The sequence below is a fragment of the Eptesicus fuscus genome, chromosome 25, assembly GCF_027574615.1.
Source record: "Eptesicus fuscus isolate TK198812 chromosome 25, DD_ASM_mEF_20220401, whole genome shotgun sequence".
Taxonomy (NCBI): Eukaryota; Metazoa; Chordata; class Mammalia; order Chiroptera; family Vespertilionidae; genus Eptesicus; species Eptesicus fuscus.
The window spans coordinates 1,119,435-1,131,652 of NC_072497.1; positions in this window are offsets into that span (position 1 = coordinate 1,119,435).

Sequence of the window (12,218 nt, forward strand, 5' to 3'; positions counted from 1 at the left end):
GAGAGAGAGAAACATCCATGATGAGAGAGAACCAGGCTGCTTCCTGCACGCCCCCTACTGGGGATCAAGCCCTCAACCTGGGCATGTGCCCTGACCGGGAATCGAACCCTGACCTCCTGGTTCACAGGTTGACGCTCCACCACGGAGCCACACCGGCCGGGCGTGAATGAGTCTAAGTGGCATAAAAATTCGCGACTGTTTCAAAACTCAACACGGTTCCTATTATAACCAACCTGCAATAATATTTTGGTCGATTGTGTGAATAGCGGATCTGGACAGACTATACACGGAGTGGCCAGATGATGATGATCTCTGAACGCATAATAATCTGGCCACTCAGTGTATATCCTATGTAATAAAAGGTATTATATCTTATGCAAATTGTCCCCTTGACCAGGAGTTTGACCAGCAGGCAGGCCAGCCAACCGCCCATGTCCCCTCCCCCTGGCCAGGCTGGCCGGACCCCACCCATGCACAAATTCATGCACCGGGCCTCTAATATATATATATATCCTATATAATAAAAGCCTAATATATATATATATATATATATATATATATATATATATATGTATATATATATATACACTGAGTGGCCAGATTATTATGCGTTCAGAGATCATCATCATCTGGCCGCTCCGTGTATATTGTGCTACGAAGGTTTGTATGTAAAGGCCGAGATGTTATTCAGTTGTCGGGACAGCTGGAGAGAAGGGTACACGTATGCAGTGGCAATGCCTGATGAACACAGGGTGTCACGTGTGAGGTGACGTGTGCGTGGGGCCTTGGAGGGTGAGGGTGTCCGGGAGGCAGAGATTTGTATTGTCCCTGCGCACCCCGCCCAGCCCGCACACTCTTGGTGCTTGACCGGGAACGAAGCACATTTTTAGACCTGTTTTTTTTTTGAACGGCGTGTGTGAAGTTTGGTTGGCGGGCCACGGCTGGCTTGACACGATCGTGTAACATCTGCCTCTCCACATGTAATCGAAAAATAAATGGAAACGTGAGACCCGTTGGTGAGATTTTATTTTATTTATTTTATTTTTTAATAGATTTTTATTGATTTCAGAGAGGAAGGGAGAAGGAGAGAGAGATAGAGAAACATCAATGATGAGAATCATTGATTGGCTGCCTCCTGCACAACCCCTACTGGGGATCGAGCCTGCAACCCAGGCATGTGCCCTGACCGGGAATCGAACCCGGGACCCTTGAGTCCACAGGCCGACGCTCTATCCACTGAGCCAAAGCAGAAGGGCCTTCCTTCCTTCCTTCCTTCCTTCCTTCCTTCCTTCCCTCCCTCCCTCCCTCCCTCCCCCCCTCCCTTCCTCCCTCCCTCCCTCCCTCCCCCCCCCCTCCCCCCTCCCTTCCTCCCTCCCTCTCTCCCTTTCTTCCTTCCTTCCTTCCTTCCTTCCTTCCTTCCTTCCTTCCTTCCTTCCTTCCTTCCTTCCTTCCTTCCTTCCTTTTAATACATTTCTTATTGATTTCAGAGAGGAAGGGAGAGAGAGAGAAACATCCATGATGAGAAAATCATGGGTCGGCTGCCTCCTGCACGCTCCCTACTGGGGATCGAGCCCACAATCCGGGCATGTGCCCTGACCCCCGTGACCTCCTGGTTCCTAGGTTGATGCTCAACCACTGAGCCACACAGGCCGGGTCAGTTACTGCATTTCAACCGATGCTTCCCGTCAGTTGTTGACAGTTTGGCTCAAAGAAACTCACAAAAAATTCTTTACAAGTTTGAGTGTTTTTACGTTAACAATGTAAAGTTCGAGTGTATGTAGAGTGTGTGCGAGTGTGAGATGGTGAGAATGTAGGTAAGTTGTATGTGTGTGTGAGACAATGAGAGTGTATGGAAGGTGTGTGTGTGAGAGACGGTGTGAGCCTATATCAGGTGTGTGTGTGTGTGTGTGTGTGTGTGTGTGTGTGTCGGTGTGGGCCTATGCCAGGTGTGTCAGGAGCGTGAGGCTGTGTGTGTGTGTGTGTGTGTGTGTGTGTGTGTGACGGTGTGGGCCTATGCCAGGTGTGTAAGGAGCGTGAGGCTGTGTGTGTGTGTGTGTGTGTGTGTGTGTGACGGTGTGGGCCTATGCCAGGTGTGTAAGGAGCATGAGGCTGTGTGTGTGTGTGTGTGTGTGTGTGTGTGTGTGTGTGTGTGACGGTGTGGGCCTATGCCAGGTGTGTCAGGAGCGTGAGGCTGTGTGTGTGTGTGTGTGTGTGTGTGTGTGTGACGGTGTGGGCCTATGCCAGGTGTGTAAGGAGCGTGAGGCTGTGTGTGTGTGTGTGTGTGTGTGTGTGTGTGTGACGGTGTGGGCCTATGCCAGGTGTGTAAGGAGCATGAGGCTGTGTGTGTGTGTGTGTGTGTGTGTGTGTGTGTGTGTGTGACGGTGTGGGCCTATGCCAGGTGTGTCAGGAGCGTGAGGCTGTGTGTGTGTGTGTGTGTGACGGTGTGGGCCTATGCCAGGTGTGTCAGGAGCGTGAGGCTGTGTGTGCGTGCCCGGCCGCGGGGAGGGCAGCCCGTGCGTGCGGCTGGAAGCCAGCGCGGCCCCTGAAGTGAGTCACTGTCTGCAGGGCTGGCTGCATGCCCGGGGCTGCGAGCTGCGTGACCGGCTTCCAGAAGCTTCGGGCTCCTGTGCCCTTAGGGTGCCCCCCTCGGGGCACAGGACGTCCCCGGGAGGTCCGAGGGGCACCTCAGGGGGGACCCACCTGCCCGCCAAGCTGGGCTCTCCTGGGCGCCCCGGCCCGAAGGGCACTGAGCTCCGGCCCCTTTCCCCGGCGTGTGGACGCGCCCTCCCTGAGACCTGACTGCGTGGGCACGGGCCGAGCCGTGTGCACAGCGCCCACGCAGCGTGTCTGAGAGTGCCAGCCCTGTGCACGCAGGACGCTGACGCCGAGGGACCGGGGGACGGCACCCCAACACCCCTGCTCTGGACTTCAGGGGGCGACACGTAGCACACGGAGCAGCTGGTGGGTGTGCACCAGACACGCCTCTCTCTCTTTTTAACCCTCACCTGAGAGCATTTTCCCATTATTTTAAAAAATATATATTTTATTGATTTTTATAGAGAGGAAGAGAGAGGGATAGAGAGTTAGAAACATCCATGAGAGAGAAACATCGATCAGCTGCCTCCTGCACACCCCCCACTGGGGATGTGCCCGCAACCAAGGTACATGCCCTTGACCGGAATCGAACCCGGGACCCTCCATTCCGCAGGCCGACACTCTATCCACTGAGCCACACCGGTCAGGGCCCGAGGATATGTTCTTATTGATTTTAGAGAGCGAGGGGGCGGGGGAGTGAAAGAGAGACAGAGAGACAGTGATCAATTGCATCCCATACGCAGCCCGACTGTAGCTCGAGCCTGCAACCTGGGTATGTGCCCTGATCAGGAATCGAACCCGCAACCTTGTGGTGTACGGGGCGAAGCTCCAACGGACGGAGCCGCCCGGCCAGGGCCCTCCCTCGGCCCCTGTGTAGGAAGCAGGCATTCTAACCAGGTGACAGCTCGCGAGAGGCCGCGGTCAGGGAGGCTGGTAAACACGCCCACAGGCCCCGTGATCAGTGTGAGCTGGGACTTGAGCTGGGAGTTCCATCCGATCTCTCCCACCCTGAACCACCCCCACGCAGCTGCCATCTCTGTTCCCATCACCCCTGTTAGAAATCGGGAGCCCGGCCCTAACCGGTTTGGCTCAGTGGATAGAGCATCAGCCTGTGGACTCAAGGGTCCCAGGTTCGATTCCGGTCAAGGGCATGTACCTTCGTTGCGGGTACATCCCCAGTAGGGGGTGTGCAAGAGGCAGCTGATCGATGTGTCTCTCTCATCGATGTTTCTAACTCTCTATCCCTCTCCCTTCCTGTCTATAAAAAATCAATAAAATATATTAAAAAAAAAAAAAAGAAAGAAATTGGGAGCCCGGACCGGCCTGGCTCCGTGGTGGAGCCTCGACCTAGGAGCCAGGAGGTCATGGTTTGATTCCCGGTCAGGGCACATGCCCGGGTTGCAGGCTTTATCCCCAGTGGGGGGCGTGCAGGAGGCAGCCGATCAAGATCAATGATACTCTCTCTAGCTGGTGTGGCTCAGTGGATAGAGCCTCAGACTGCAGACTGAACGTTCCTGAGTTCGATTCCAGGTCAGGGCACATGCCGGGGTTGCAGGCTCGATCCTCAGTGTGGGGTGTGCAGGAGGCAGCTGATCCATGATTCTCTCTCCTCATCGATGTTTCTCTCTCTCTCTCCCCTCTCCTTTCCTCTCTGAAATCAATAAAACATACACTGAGTGGCCAGATTATGATGATCTCTGAATGCATAATTATCTGGCCACTCAGTGTGTGTGTGTATACATTAGAGGCCCGGTGCATGAATTCGTGCATGGGTGGGGTCTGGCCAGCCCGGCCAGGGGGAGGGGACATGGGCAGTTGGCCGGCCTGCCTGCTGGTCAAACTCCTGGTCGAGGGGACAATTCGCATATTAGCCTTTTATTCTATAGGATATACACTGAGTGGCCAGATTATTATGCGTTCAGAGATCATCATCATCTGGCCACTCAGTGCAGATGCTAGAATATATGTCTATCTCACGCCTAGCGCTGGATGTGCTGAGCACACGGGAGTCCCCCAGCAAATGTGCACCCGCTGACCTGCCTGGTAATTAGATTAGGGATGCCATGGAAAGAGCCATCTACACTAATAAAAGAGTAAGATGCAAATTGACCATACCTTCGCAATGCCCACCAGCCTATCAGGAGTGAGTATGCAAATCAGCCCAACAAAAATGGCAGGTTAATTTGCGTATGCAGGCGTCGAGTGGCTGGGGGCGGGGTGGGATGCTCCGGGCCTCTGGGCAGCGTGGGAAGGTGGAAAGGCGGCTCTGGCCTGAGCGAAGGTGGTGCTGGCAGCCAGGGGAAGGAAGGCCCATTCTTGCAGGAATCTTCGTGCATCGGGCCTCTAGTTTATAAAAAAAGGGACTCTGAACCGGAAGGTGACATATGGCAAAAGGCTTCCCTCAGCTCCGCGGTGATCATAAGAGTTGCCAACTAGAATAGCCAGGCATCGCCATGTCTCCCCTACTTTATTAACAACCAGAGGCCCGGTGCACAAAATTCTTGCACAGAGCGGAGGGTCCCCTCAGCCCGGCCTGCACCCTCTCCAATCCTGGACCCCTCCAGGCATGTCTGACTGCCTCTCACAATCCAGGACCGCTGGCTCCTAACTGCTCGCCTGTCTGCCTGCCTGATCGCCCCTAACTGCTCCTCTGCTGGCCTGATAGCCCCTAACTGCCTCTGCCTGCCTGATCACCCCTAACTGGCCCCTGCTGTCCTGATAGCCCCTAACCACCTCTGCCTGCCTTCTTGATCGCCCCTAAAGGCTCCCCTGTTGGCCTCATCGCTCCTAACCGCCTCTGCCTCACCCTGCTCCCAGGACCCAGGCTTCCCTCCCTCTGGCCGGCTGCAGGCACCCGGGACCCGGGCCGGCTTCACCTGGGCCAGCTGCAGCCGCAGGGGACCGTGGGTGGATGGCTTCGCCTGGGACCACGGGGCGGGAGGCTTGTCCCTCTCCCGGGCCACAGCCTGGCTGGTCCCCATTCCTCTCTTCCCAGTGTTGAGTGTCTGAGCTGTTATGGCGTGATGGCGTGAGGGCGTGATAACGATTTGCATATTAGCTCTTTATTATATAGGATGAGTCAGCCCGGCCGGCTGGCTCAGGGGTTGAGCCTCGACCTATCAACCAAGGAGGTCAGGGTTCGATTCCCAGTCAGGGCACATGCCCAGGTTGTGGGCTCCATCCCCAGTGTGGGGCGTGCAGGAGGCAGCCGACCCGTGATTCTCTCTCCTCATGGATGTTTCTCTCTCTCTCTCCCTCTCCCTTCCTCTCCGACATCAGTAAAAGTACATTAAAAACACACACAAAAACAAAATGAACAAGACTGGGCGGTGGCCGCGCCTGCCCCTGGCCGGAGCGAGAAGCTGCTTATTCATCCTGACGGGGTCAGCACTGTCGCTTGGATTTGCTTCTTGAACAGGCAGTGAGGACAGAGCCGTGGCACCCCGGTGGCCGGAGACCGGGGATACCCGCCCCGTTCCTCTGCGGGCAGCGGCTGAGCAACCTTGAAAGGCAGTTTAATTTCCTCTCCCTGTGCTGAGAGCCGGTTCCCAGGCAGCGAGGTGCCGGTGGGCGAGGGAAAACCCATCCATCACGTCAGGGGCTGCCAGGGCGGGCGACCGGCATCTCCCAACAACACAAGACGAATGGGCCCGGCTCCAGGGCGTCTGCATTTCGGCAGCGAGGTTGCGTCGCCAGCTTCCCACACTCACCCCCTCCCCCTCCCCCTCCTCCTCCTCCTGCCCCTCCCCTCCCCCTGCCCCTCCTCCTCCTCCTCCTCCCTCCCTCCTCCTCCTTTTCTTCCTCCTCCTCCTCCTCCTCCCCCTCCTCCTCCTCCTCCTTCTCTTCCTCTTCCTCCTTTTCCTCCTTCTCCTCCTCCTCCTTCTTCTTCTCCTCCTCCTTCTCTTCCTCCTCCTCCTCCTTCTCCTCCTCCTTCTCTTCCTCCTCCTCCTTCTCCTCCTCCACCTCCTCCTCCTCCTCTTCCTCCTCCTCGTCCTCCTCTTCCTCCTCCTGCTCCTCCTCCTTCTCCTCCTCCTTCTCTTCCTCCTCCTCCTTTTCCTCCTCCTCCTCCTCCTTCTCTTCCTCCTCCTCCTCCTCTCCCTCCTCCTCCTCCTTCCTCTTCTCTTCCTCCTCCTCTTCCTCCTCCTCCTCCTCTTCCTCCTCCTTCTCCTCCTCCTTCCTCTTCTCTTCCTCCTCCTCTTCCTCCTCCTCCTCCTCTTCCTCCTCCTTCTCCTCCTCCTCCCCTTCCCCCACCTCCTCCTCCCCCTCCCCTCCCCCTCCTCCTCCCCTTCCTACTCCTTCTCCTCCCTCTCCTCCCCCTTTCCCCTCCTCCTCCTTCTCCTCCTCCTTCCTCTTCTCCTTCTCTTCCTCCTCCTCCTCCTCCTCCTCCACCACCTCCTCCTCCTTCTTCCCCCTCCTCCTCCTTTTCCTCCTCCTCTTCCTCCTTCCCCTCCTACTTCCCCTCCTCCTCATCCTCCTCCTCCTTCTCCTCCTCCTCTTTCTCCTCCTCCTTCTCCTCCTCCTCCTTCTCCTCCTCCTCCTTCTCCCTCTCCTCCTTCTCCTCCTCCTCCTTCTCCTCCTCCTCCTTCTCCTCCTTCTCCCCCTCCTCCTCCTCCTTCTCCTCCTCCTCCTTCTCCTCCTCCTCCTCCTTCTCCCCTTCCTCCTCCTCCTCCTCTTCCTCCTCCTCCTCCTCCTTCCTCTTCTCTTTCTCCTCCTCCTCCTCTTCCTCCTCCTCCTCCTCCTTCTCCCCCTCCTCCTCCTCCTCCTCTTCCTCCTCCTCCTCCTCCTCCTTCCTCTTCTCCTCCACCTCCTCCTCCTTCTCTCCTCCTCCTCCTTCTCCTCCTCCACCTCCTCCTTCTCCTCCTACTTCCCCTCCTCCTCCTCGTCCTCCTCATCCTCCTCGTCCTCCTCCTCGTCCTCCTCCTCCTCCCTCTTCTCCTCCTCCTCCTCCTCCTTCCTCTTCTCCTCCACCTCCTCCTCCTCCCCTCCTCCTCCTCTTCCTCCTTCCCCTCCTACTTCCCCTCCTCCTCCTCCTCCTTCTCCTCCTCCTCCTTCTCCTCCATCTACTCCTCCTCCTCCTTCTCCTCCTACTCCTTCTCCTCCTCCTCCTCCTTCTCCTCCTCCTCCTCCTTCTCCTCCTCCTCCTTCTCCCCCTCCTCCTCCTCCTCCTCCTCCTCCTCCTCCTCCTCCTCCTCCTCCTCCTCCTCCTCCTCCTCCTCCTCCTCCTCCTCCTCCTCCTTCTCCTCCTCCTTCCTTTTAGAGAGAGTGGAAGGTAGAGGGAAAGTCAGAGAGAGAAACATGATGTGAGAGAGGCACATTGATTGGATGCCTCCCGCATATGCCCTGACCAGGACCAGGTACCTGCCCTTGATCGGAATCAAACCCGGGACCTTCAGTCCACAGGCCAACACTCTATCCACTGAGCCACACCGGCCAGGGCCACCCTCTCCTCCTTGTCTCCCGGCCATTCTGTGGCCACCAGCCTGGTCCTTTCTGCTCCTGAATCCAAGAGCCACGGCCATGGAGCTGCACTGTGGATTCTGATCATGTGATGGGCAGAAAGAGAATGCCGGGGACTAGCTAAATACAATAGGAAATACGAATCACGCTCGGTTAACCGCGATTGTACTGTTCCGATTAGAGAAGGTGCCTTCTAGCCTGGCTGGTGGCCAAACTAGGGACCTGGGAGCTCACCTGGAGGTGCAGGCCATGCTCCCCAACCAGGAGCTGCCTGTTACCATGGAAACATAACAACCTGGTTGCAGAAACCAGGGCCCCCAGCCCTTTGCATGTCACCAACCCTTTGAGGACCCCCAGCCTTTGCATACCCACAGGCCTTTGCAAAACCCCAGCCCTTTGCAAACCCCCAGCCCTTTGCAAACCCCCAGCCCTTTGCAAACCCCCAGCCCTTTGCATACCCACAGGCCTTTGCAAACCCCCAGCCAAGGCATACCCACAGGCCTTTGCAACCCCCCAGCCTTTGCATACCCACAGCCCTTTGCATACCCACAGCCCTTTGCATACCCGCAGGCCTTTGCAAAACCCCAGCCCTTTGCAAACCCCCAGCCCTTTGCAAACCCCCAGCCCTTTGCAAACCCACAGGCCTTTGCAAATCCCCAGCCCTTTGTATAAGCACAGTTCAGATAATCCGGGTAGTCAGTGCACATCATAGCAAGTGGTTGAGCAGCCTTAGCATATCATTAGCATATTACACTTTGATTGGTTGAATGGCCAACCAATCGACCGGACATTTAGCATATTAGCCTTTTTATTATATAGGATTTTTATTCATTTCAGAGAGGAAGGGAGAGGGAGAGAGAGAAACATCCATGATGAAAGAGAATCATGGATCAGCTGCCTCCTGCACATCCCCTACTGGGGATCAAGCTTGCAACCTGAGCATGTGCCCTGACCGGAATCGAACCCTGACCTCCTGGTTCCTAGGTCGACGCTCAGCCACTGAGCCGCGCAGCAGGCCTGAACGTGATTCTCGGACTGGAGTGAATCTGTGGAGACTAATCTGTGGATGAGGCCGCAGGGTCTGCAGTGCTCAGAGCGGGAGGGGGAGGCGGAGGGCCGGGCAGGTGGCTAGTAACATTTCCCCTCACCTAGCACCTGCCAGGCACCAGCCACTCCATCCCACCTTCAGGACGGACCTGTGCGGACGGCGCTGTCAGTCTCCCTCCCAGAGGAGGCTGAGGAGGTGGAGGTGAGTCACCGTCTGCCTCTCACGGGCAGAGGGGCCGGGCTGCAGAGGCAGGTGGCTGACTGCCCGGCGTGCACTTAACGGCGATGCCAGGAGACGGCCAGAGCGGGGAGTCCACTGGCAGTGGCTTGGATTCCTAAAGTCTGAGAGGAAACATCTATGCCCGGCCCCGTGGTGGGAGGTTTCCGAACAACAAATATTTATCGCTCACAGTTCCGGCGGGCAGGAGTCTGGATCCTGCATCCTCCACCCAGTGAGCTCTCGGGGGTCTCCTTTGGGAGGGCGCTAATCCTATCTGTGAGGGCCCCACCCTCATGGCCTGATCACCTCCTAAGGACCCACCTGCGAACACCCCCACACACACATTGGGGGTTAGGATTTCAACATATGAATGGGGGAAGGGGAGCACAAACATTCAGTGGAAAACAATTCCCTCTTCAGCACGGGAACGCTTGTAAATATCCTCTCTGCTCGCTGAGATTCAACCTTCATCCGCTGACAAGGCAACCTATGGTTGAGCGCGTAGCAGGGGAAAAACTTAGTTTAAAAGAAAACTATGACCCTAACCAGTATGGCTCAGTGGATAGAGCGTCGGCCTGCGAACTGAAGGGTCCCGGGTTCGATTCCGGTCAAGGGCATGTACCTGGGTTGTGGGCACATTCCCAGTAGGGGGCGTGCAGGAGGCAGCTGATCGATGTTTCTCTCTCATCGATGTTTCTTACTCTCCATCCCTCTCCCTTCCTCTCTGTAAAAAAAAAAATCAATAAAATGTATTAAAATAGAAAAGAAAAAAAAAGAAAACTATGGCATCTGTGATGACTGCTGTTTTGGGATTCATAATAATCTATAATAATAAAAGCACAATATGCTAATTAGACCGGACAGCCGAACGACCTTCCCGATGTCCTTCTGGACGACCTTCCGGACGAAGCCGGGGCCGCCAGGGCCGAGACCCGTGCACGAATTTCGTGCTTCACGCCTCTAGTACTATCAATAAGACAGTGCTAAGCACTGCACATGTAGGGTATTTAATTCTTCCAACAGCCCATGTGCGGCAGATATTACTACCATTACTCCCATGAAAATGGGAGGAGGCCGAGGGCTGGTTACACTAACAACAGTACAACAAAAGTCCCATAACCATTTTTCAAAAATATGTTTTTATTGATGTCAGAGAGGAAGGGAGAGGGAGAGAGAGAGAAACATCCATGATGAGAGAGAACCATGGACCGGCTGCCTCCTGCACGCCCCACATTGGGGATCGAGCCCGCAACCCGGGCCTGTGCCCTGACCGGGAATCGAACCGTGACCTCCTGGTTCCTAGGTCGACGCTCAACCACGGAGCCACGCCGGCCGGGCTCATGACAATTTTAAAAGAGCTGCTGAGATGCTAACGCGAAGGTTGGACAAAGACGAGGGGAAAACGTGAAGAGGAACAGGGAGCGTGAAACATGACGGAGACAGAGGGAGTCGCAATGTTTTGTCGGGGAGTCCAAGCCATAAAGGCAGAACCTTTCACAGGTTGTGTTGTTAACAGAGAGCACTGCATCCAAATACCTTCTTTAAAAAAGGAAGAAATGAAAAACAGAACAACAGTGAGGGCCCGGCCGGCATAGCTCAGTGATTGAGTGTCAACCTGTGAACCAGGAGGTCAGGGTTCGATTCCCGGTCAGGGCACATGCCCGGGTTGTGGGCTCAATCCCCAGCAGGGGGCGTGCAGGAGGCAGCCGGTCCATGATTCTCTCTCATCATTGGTGTCTCTCTCTCTCTCCCTTCCTCTCTGAAATCAATAAAAACATATATTAAAAACAAGAAAAAAAGAACAGCAGTGAGGGATTCATCTGCTTGGTCAAAGTTTCACAGACGAGGCAGGCATATAACAGACAGGAACATAAAGGGCCTAAAACACAAAATCATAACTTGGATTCACTACTTTACATTGCAATCTGGGTCCTATGAACCTGACACCTTTTTAGGCCCAAATACCGGGTGAGGGTTGGGCTAAAAGAACATTTTAAGAAGAAGCTTGCCAGCCCTGGCCAGTGTGGCTCAGTGGATAGAGCGTCGGCCTGTGGACTGAAAGGTCCCGGATTGGATTCCCGTCAAGAGCATGTACCTTGGTTGCGGGCACATCCCCAGGTGGGGTGTGCAGGAGGCAGCTGATGGATGTTTCTCTCTCATTGATGTTTCTAGCTCTCTATCCCTCTCCCTTCCTCTCTGTAAAAAATCAATAAAATGTATTTTTAAAAATTTTTAAAAAAGAAGAAGCTTGCCAAAGGAGGAACTATGATGGACTGGTTTTCCAAGCTGAATAAAATATTTATTCTTAAAATCTAATTGCTTAAAAATTTTATAAAGTGGTATCGTAAGTAACTTTAACATAAAGAGAAAAAATAAATAGCAATTCTAAAATGCTTAGACCACGAAGTGGGACTGTCACGCATCAATACATCAGCAATAAGAAAAAAAAAAAGTCATTGCATTAAGTGCACTTATTATGACAGAAGAGAGAAGGCAAATTAAGTCTGTAACTCCATCGAGTGGAGACAGAGGGAAAGTAAGGAAAAGAGGAAACAAAAATAATATGAATAAACTAGTGGCCCCGTGCACGAAATTCGTGCACGGTTGGGGGAGTGTCCCTTAGCCCGGCCTGCACCCTCTCCAATCTGGGACCCCTCGGGGTATGTCCAACTTCCAGTTCAAACTGGCAATCGGACATCCCTCTCACAGTCCAGGACCGCTGGCTCCTAACGGCTCACCTGCCTGCCTGCCCAATCGCCCCTAATCAATCTGCCTGCCAGCCTTTTTGCCCCCACCAGCCTGCTCGCCCCCAACTGCCCCCCTGCTGGCCTGATCACGTCCAACTGCTCCCCCTACCGGCCTGCTCGCCCCCAACTGCTCCCGCGCCAGCCTGATCACC